This window comes from Balaenoptera physalus (assembly GCF_965194825.1).
Source record: "Balaenoptera physalus genome assembly, chromosome: 11".
NCBI classification, from domain to species: Eukaryota; Metazoa; Chordata; class Mammalia; order Artiodactyla; family Balaenopteridae; genus Balaenoptera; species Balaenoptera physalus.
In genome coordinates this window covers 64,800,519-64,806,522 of record NC_138896.1, presented here as the reverse complement: position 1 = coordinate 64,806,522, position 6,004 = coordinate 64,800,519, and the positions used below count along the sequence as shown (strand labels likewise).

General features: G+C 47.3%; 1 long non-coding RNA gene across 1 annotated transcript in view; it reads right to left on the bottom strand.

Moving 5' to 3' along the window:
* The window catches only part of LOC309637809, a 201,401-nt gene that overhangs the window by 81,740 nt on the left and 113,657 nt on the right, over positions 1-6,004 (bottom strand). The window lies entirely within an intron of this gene.

Below are 6,004 nucleotides of genomic sequence, written 5' to 3'. Positions count from 1 at the left end.
ATAATATTGTACATCAACTATACCTCAATACAAAAAATTTTTTTTAAAGAAAAAGATAAGACCACTAGATGGCACTATTGTACAACAAACTACATTGTGCGGCCTCTGAACAGCTCGCAGGAGAGGGGAAGTCCCTTACTTCAGGGCCAACCCAGCAGGGGAAGAAGGCCAGGGAATCCCGGGGAGGGGGTGGGGTGGAGAGGCGAATTGGAAAGGAGGCTTACTCGTCTAGGCAGTGTTGCTCAACAGCAAGGTGGGAGTCTCTGCCCTTCAGAGAGCGTTGAAGGGCAGCAGCGGTTTGGGGTCTTTTTTTAAAATTTTATTTATTTATTTGTTTATTTATTTATTTAATTTATTTATTTTTTGGCTGTGTTGGGTCTTCGTTTCTGTGCGAGGGCTTTCTCCAGTTGCGGAGAGCGGGGGCCACTCTTCATCGCGGTGCGCGGGCCTCTCACCGTCGCCGCCTCTCTTGTTGCAGAGCACAGGCTCCAGACGCGCAGGCTCAGTAGTTGTGGCTCACGGGCCCAGTTGCTCCGCGGCATGTGGGATCCTCCCAGACCAGGCCTCGAACCCGTGTCTCCTGCATTGGCAGGCAGATTCTCAACCACTGTGCCACCAGGGAAGCCCCAGTTTGGGGTCTTTTACGGCCACAGAGTTTGTCTTATCCATGGCTAGCAGACATTAGGTGCAGTTTCACGAGTTGTGCAAAGCAGGCAGGCTCTAAATGGCTAAAAATATGCTAATATGGGTTATGTTTAAAGCAATTGGATGAGTAAGAATTTGTAAAATGTGTAAAAAAAATTGTACGCCTAAATCTTGTAAATATTGTACCCTTAAAGCTTGATATAAATTTCCTATGTTTTTAGGTTATTACACAATTACAACTGAACATTCAAATTCGATAATATTTAAATTGCATTAATTTAATATGAGGAACAGTGATGTTTTGCTAAAACTAGATTGCTGTTCTAAGATGAATATACTATAGGTTTTTTTGTTTGTTTGGCCTCACTGCACAGCTAGTGGGCTCTTAGTTCCCCGACCAGGGATCGGACCCAAGCCCTCAGCAGTGAAAGCTCAGAGTGCTAACCACTGGACCACCAGGGAATTCCCTGGCATAGGTTGTTTTGATTTTGCCTTGGCAAACCTACCTAACCAAGTGTCTTTGGTTGATGGGAATTGGGAATGGCCTACTCCAACTGTCAGCATGATTTCCAGGCTCCATATCTTCTACATGGAAAATATGTCAAAGAGCAGAAGCAGTGACTTACATCTGAGAACATCCCAGTGGGAGGGAAAAAGAAATCATGTTTATTCCTCAGGAATACTGAAGTGCCCTGGAGTAAGCTGACACTCTTCTGTAACAATGTTATCAGTAATGCTTTAAACTCCAGGTTCTTCTGAGCAGGGAAATCCTAACCCCTGCTCTCCCATATTTAAAGGTCTTTTGGAGGTGACCACAGACACTCCTATAAAGCTCTCAGGTTATGCAGACGATTGAGGACTTGAGGTTATCTTGAAAAGATGTGACCTGGTTCCACACAAGGGCCTCATGGGTCCCGGCGAAGTGTCGGCCTCAGTAGGGTATGGCTGAGGGCTGGATGCTCCTCTGGACACAGCCTTCTTGGCAGTGGGAGACGAAAAGACTTGTAAACTGTGAGCCCCATGTGGGGCATCACAGTGGCCGGGGTAGGAGCTAGACACATGAGGCCATTTGGCAGTGGTGGACAAATGAAGTGGTGGACAAGTCTAAGAAAGGTGGCAGGACTGTGTGTAGGCTTCTAGCTGGGGCCCGGATTCACTTCTCACCCTCCCTCACTCATTCATGGTGGCTCTCCCTATGCAGGACAGAAAAGCACCGCCTTTTTGACTTTCTAAGGGTCTTCTGGATATATATTAAGATCGCTACTCTGTTCCTCGACTTTCATTCATTCAGCAAACCTTTCGGTGCCTCCTCTGTCTTGAGGTCCCCACCCCGTCCAGGTCAGGCCCTCAGCCCAGTTCAGCTCTCTCTCCAGGTCCCTGATTTCTCCTCTAGGCCCTGAAGGGAGGGACTCACCAGTAGGTGGAAAATCTGCCAGGCAGGGGCCGGGCCTGTCCCGGCAGGGAAGAGGCTCCTGCCTCCAAGAGGAAGGATGACCTCGCGGGCTCCGCTGCTCATTGGCTCAGCTGGGCCCCGCCCCTTCACCCAATATCCAATGGAATGAAGGCCCTGCTTCCTTCTCCGGCCTGAAGGTTAGGACAAGCCAAGCCCTCTGCCTTGACTCAGAACGCGGAGTCCTGTGGACTCCCTAGTGGTCCAGTGGTTAGGACTCTGCACTTTGACTGCCGAGGGCCAGGGTTTGATCCCTGGTCAGGGAACTGAAATTCCGCAAGCCGTGCGGCGCGGCCAAAAAAATAAATAAAAAAGAATGCGGAGCCTGAGAGGAAGACACCTACCTCGCCTTTTTTTCCTCAGGCTTGTCTGGTGGGAACTAGGAGGAACCACCGAGATGTGGGGTCCTCTAAGATCACTAGAGAGAATTTCAGGTAAATTATAGGCTGACAGGTCACTGTGATGACGTACTTCCGGCTCAGCCATTGCTTTCAGCGCGTGAGGGTTTGGTTTGTGAGGACCCGCGAGTGGTTCCCCAAAGCTCTGCTCGCTGGAGAGGGGCAGAGGCCACTCAGAGCCCAGGGTGAGCGGGTCTGGCTTGGTCAGAGCAGGACGGGAAGGACCCTGGGGGAGACCGGCGGGGCTACTGCTGCACCGGGCTCCTCACCCCAATGCCCATGCTCGACTCGTTCGCATCGAGAGGGGGCGCTGGCGGGCCGGGGACGCCGGCCGCAGGCTCCTGACGCCTAGTTTCTCGTCCCCAGGACACCCTGTGGCCTATTCACTCTTGGATACTGACACAAATTCAAGTGTTGACACCGAGGTCCTCAAATTTTTTAGACTGTCTGAGCTCCAGGACGCGCTGTCAGCAGAGAACACTGCCCTCGGTCGCTCCAGCCCCCGCTTGTCCAGGCTGCGGAGACCCCAGCCCTACCCCTAGGCCTGTGCACAGCTACTTAACGCTCTTTCCCTTTTCAGGTGGTCTCAGGAAATCAGTCTGTGATCACTTTATTCGCCTTACTCGCCTGGCCAGGTGTAAACCCAATCTGGAAGCAATTCGTAGAGTACCCAAAGTTTTGAGAAGACTGAAATGGTTTTCTCCCCCCACCCCCATGGAGGCTACTTCCTTCACAGAATTGGAGAACGTGGAGCCCTGGATTTGGATTGGCTCATATGAATGTTTAATCTAAAAATCTTGGGACTTCCCTGGCGATCCAGTGGTTAAGACTTGGGACTTCCACTGCAGGGGGCACAGGGTTCCATCCCTGGTTGGGGAACTAAGATGCCTCATGCCGCGCAGTGCAACATAAATAAATAAATAAAAATAAAAATCTCTTGAAGGGTTATATCCATCAAGCACCTAATATGTGTCTAATGTTTAGCATATAATATCCTATGCACAGTATTGGGGCTATGGAAACATTATTTTTTTTATTATTATTATTTTTAAATTTTATTTAATTTTATTTTTGGCTGCGTTGGGTCTTCGTTGTTGCATGCGGGCTTTCTCTAGTTGCAGCGAGCGGGGGCTACTCTTTGTTGCGGTGCGCGGGCTTCTCATTGCGATAGCTTCTCTTGTTGCGGAGCACGGGCTCTAGGCGTGTGGGCTTCAGTAGTTGCAGCACGCGGGCTCAGTAGTTGTGGCTTGCGGGCTCTAGAGCACAGGCTCAGTAGTTGTGGCGCACAGGCTTAGTTGCTCCGCGGCATGTGGGATCTTCCCGGACCAGGGCTCAAACCCGTATCCCCTGCATTGGCAGGCGAATTCTTAGCCACTGTGCCAACAGGGAAGCCCGACATTTCTTGATTTAGTTCTTTTTACATCCTTTATTTCACTCCTCATTACATTCTCTTAACGTAATTGTCATAACGTAATTGTTAAGGTTCACAATCGATCAGATAAAACATATGGTCCCTGCCATTAGTGAAGTATGTTGTGATTTGTTTCCCACCTGGGCTTGTTGTTCATGCTTCAATTCCATAGCTATGGTTTTCCCCATAGGAAAGTTTTGTACTTTGTAATGGTGGCCTCTGCTGCTGTTCTACTTCCAGATGATTTGCTTTTCATAGTGTCAACTGTACAGATCACACCTTTTTGCTTAAGGCCATTTGTGTAATATGTCAATAATATTAAGTATCCACTGTAAGGGATGTTTATTACAAAGATATGATGTCAGTATCATGATTTAAGAGAATTAGAGTACACAGCTACAAGGGGTACCCATTTACTCAGTATGAATCACTGCTTTTGTTACCTTTGGACAAAAACCATCCATGAGTTTAGCAGCATTACTTGTGTAGGTTTGCATTGTGTTGTTTTATTTGTTTTTGTTTTTGACAGCACCACAGGGCTTGCGGGATCTTAGTTCCCAGATCAAGGATCGAACCCAGGCCCCAAGCATTGGCAGCTTAGAGTTCTAACCACTGGACCACCAGGGAATTACCACATTGTGTTTTCTTTTAAAGTTCTTTTGTTTACACTTATAGCTACTCTTCCCGGTCCATTCCCCACCCCTGGAATCCCTGCAACTATCAAGATGTGGATTTTAGCCTCCCCTGACAGCTCTTTTTCTGACAGCCTCAGCTTTCTCTACCTTCCTGGATAGCTTTCTGGATTCAGTAAGTAGGGTCAGTGGAGGAAAGGGCCGTGTGCTGACTATATAAAGTCTTTTGTCTGATGGACCCTGAGACTTAATAGCAAACTGCAGATAAGGAGTTGAAATGGAAGTTGTTTTTAAAATCTAGGAGTGCATGCACTTTTATGCTTATTAACGATTTCCAATCTATCTAATGGCAGCTATTTGTATTTCAGGTGTTGCCTTTAATGTGTAAACCTTGCTGATTCATTCTGTAGAATGGCAGAAGGCTTATTTCCTAATGATGAACTAGTTTACTGACCTAGAAAGGGAGTTAGAACTATTAGTTTACAAATAAAATTGCTTGGCTTCCCTGATGCAACAATATTTAGAACTTGGAGTATTTGAGACATGTCATGAAGTTGATGGATCATTTAATATGGTAGTGTTTTTCTTATCACCACCTATCCCAAATACTCTTATAAAATTGAATGATCATCTTATAATCCATCTGTATTTAGAGGAAAAAAATAGTAGTAGAGAGACTTCAAGATGTTCCTAATGTGGGATTTCCCTGGCAGTCCAGTGGTTAAGAGTTCCCTGGTGGTCCAGTGGTTAAGACTTTGCCTTCCAGCACAGGGAGTGAAGGTTTGGTCCCTGGTCAGGGAGCTAAGATCCCATATGCCTGTGGCCAAACAACCAAAACATAAAACAAAAGCAATATTGTAACTAATTCAATAAAGACTTTAAAAATGATTCCACATCAGGACTTGCCTGGTGACACAGTGGTTAAGAATCTGCCTGCCAATGCAGGGGACACAGGTTCGAGCCCTGGTTCGGGAAGATTCCCCACGCTGTGGAGCCACTAAGCCCTGTGCACCACAACTACTGAGCCGGCACTCTAGAGCCTGCAAGCCACAACTACTGAAGCCCGCGTGCCTAGAGCCCTTGCTCTGCAACAAGAGAAGCCACTGCAACGAGAAGCCCATGCACCACAACTAAGAGTAGCTCCCGCTCGCCACAACTAGAGAAAGCCCGTGCACAGCAACGAAGACCCAACACAGCCAAAAAAAAAAAAAAAGAAAAAAAGGGGTCCCACATCAAATCTTTGAAAAAAAAAAGATGTTCCTAATAAACTATTTTCAAATTTCATTTTGACTTTTACTACTGTCTGTACTGTGTGGGTTGTTGGGATCTTTTTTTTTTTTTTTTTTTGGCTGCACCGTGCGGCAGGCAGGATCTTTGTTCCCAGACCAGGGATCGAACTCACACCCTCATGCAGTGGAAGCGTAGAGTCTTAACCACTGGACCACCAGGGAAGTCCTGACTCTAGGGA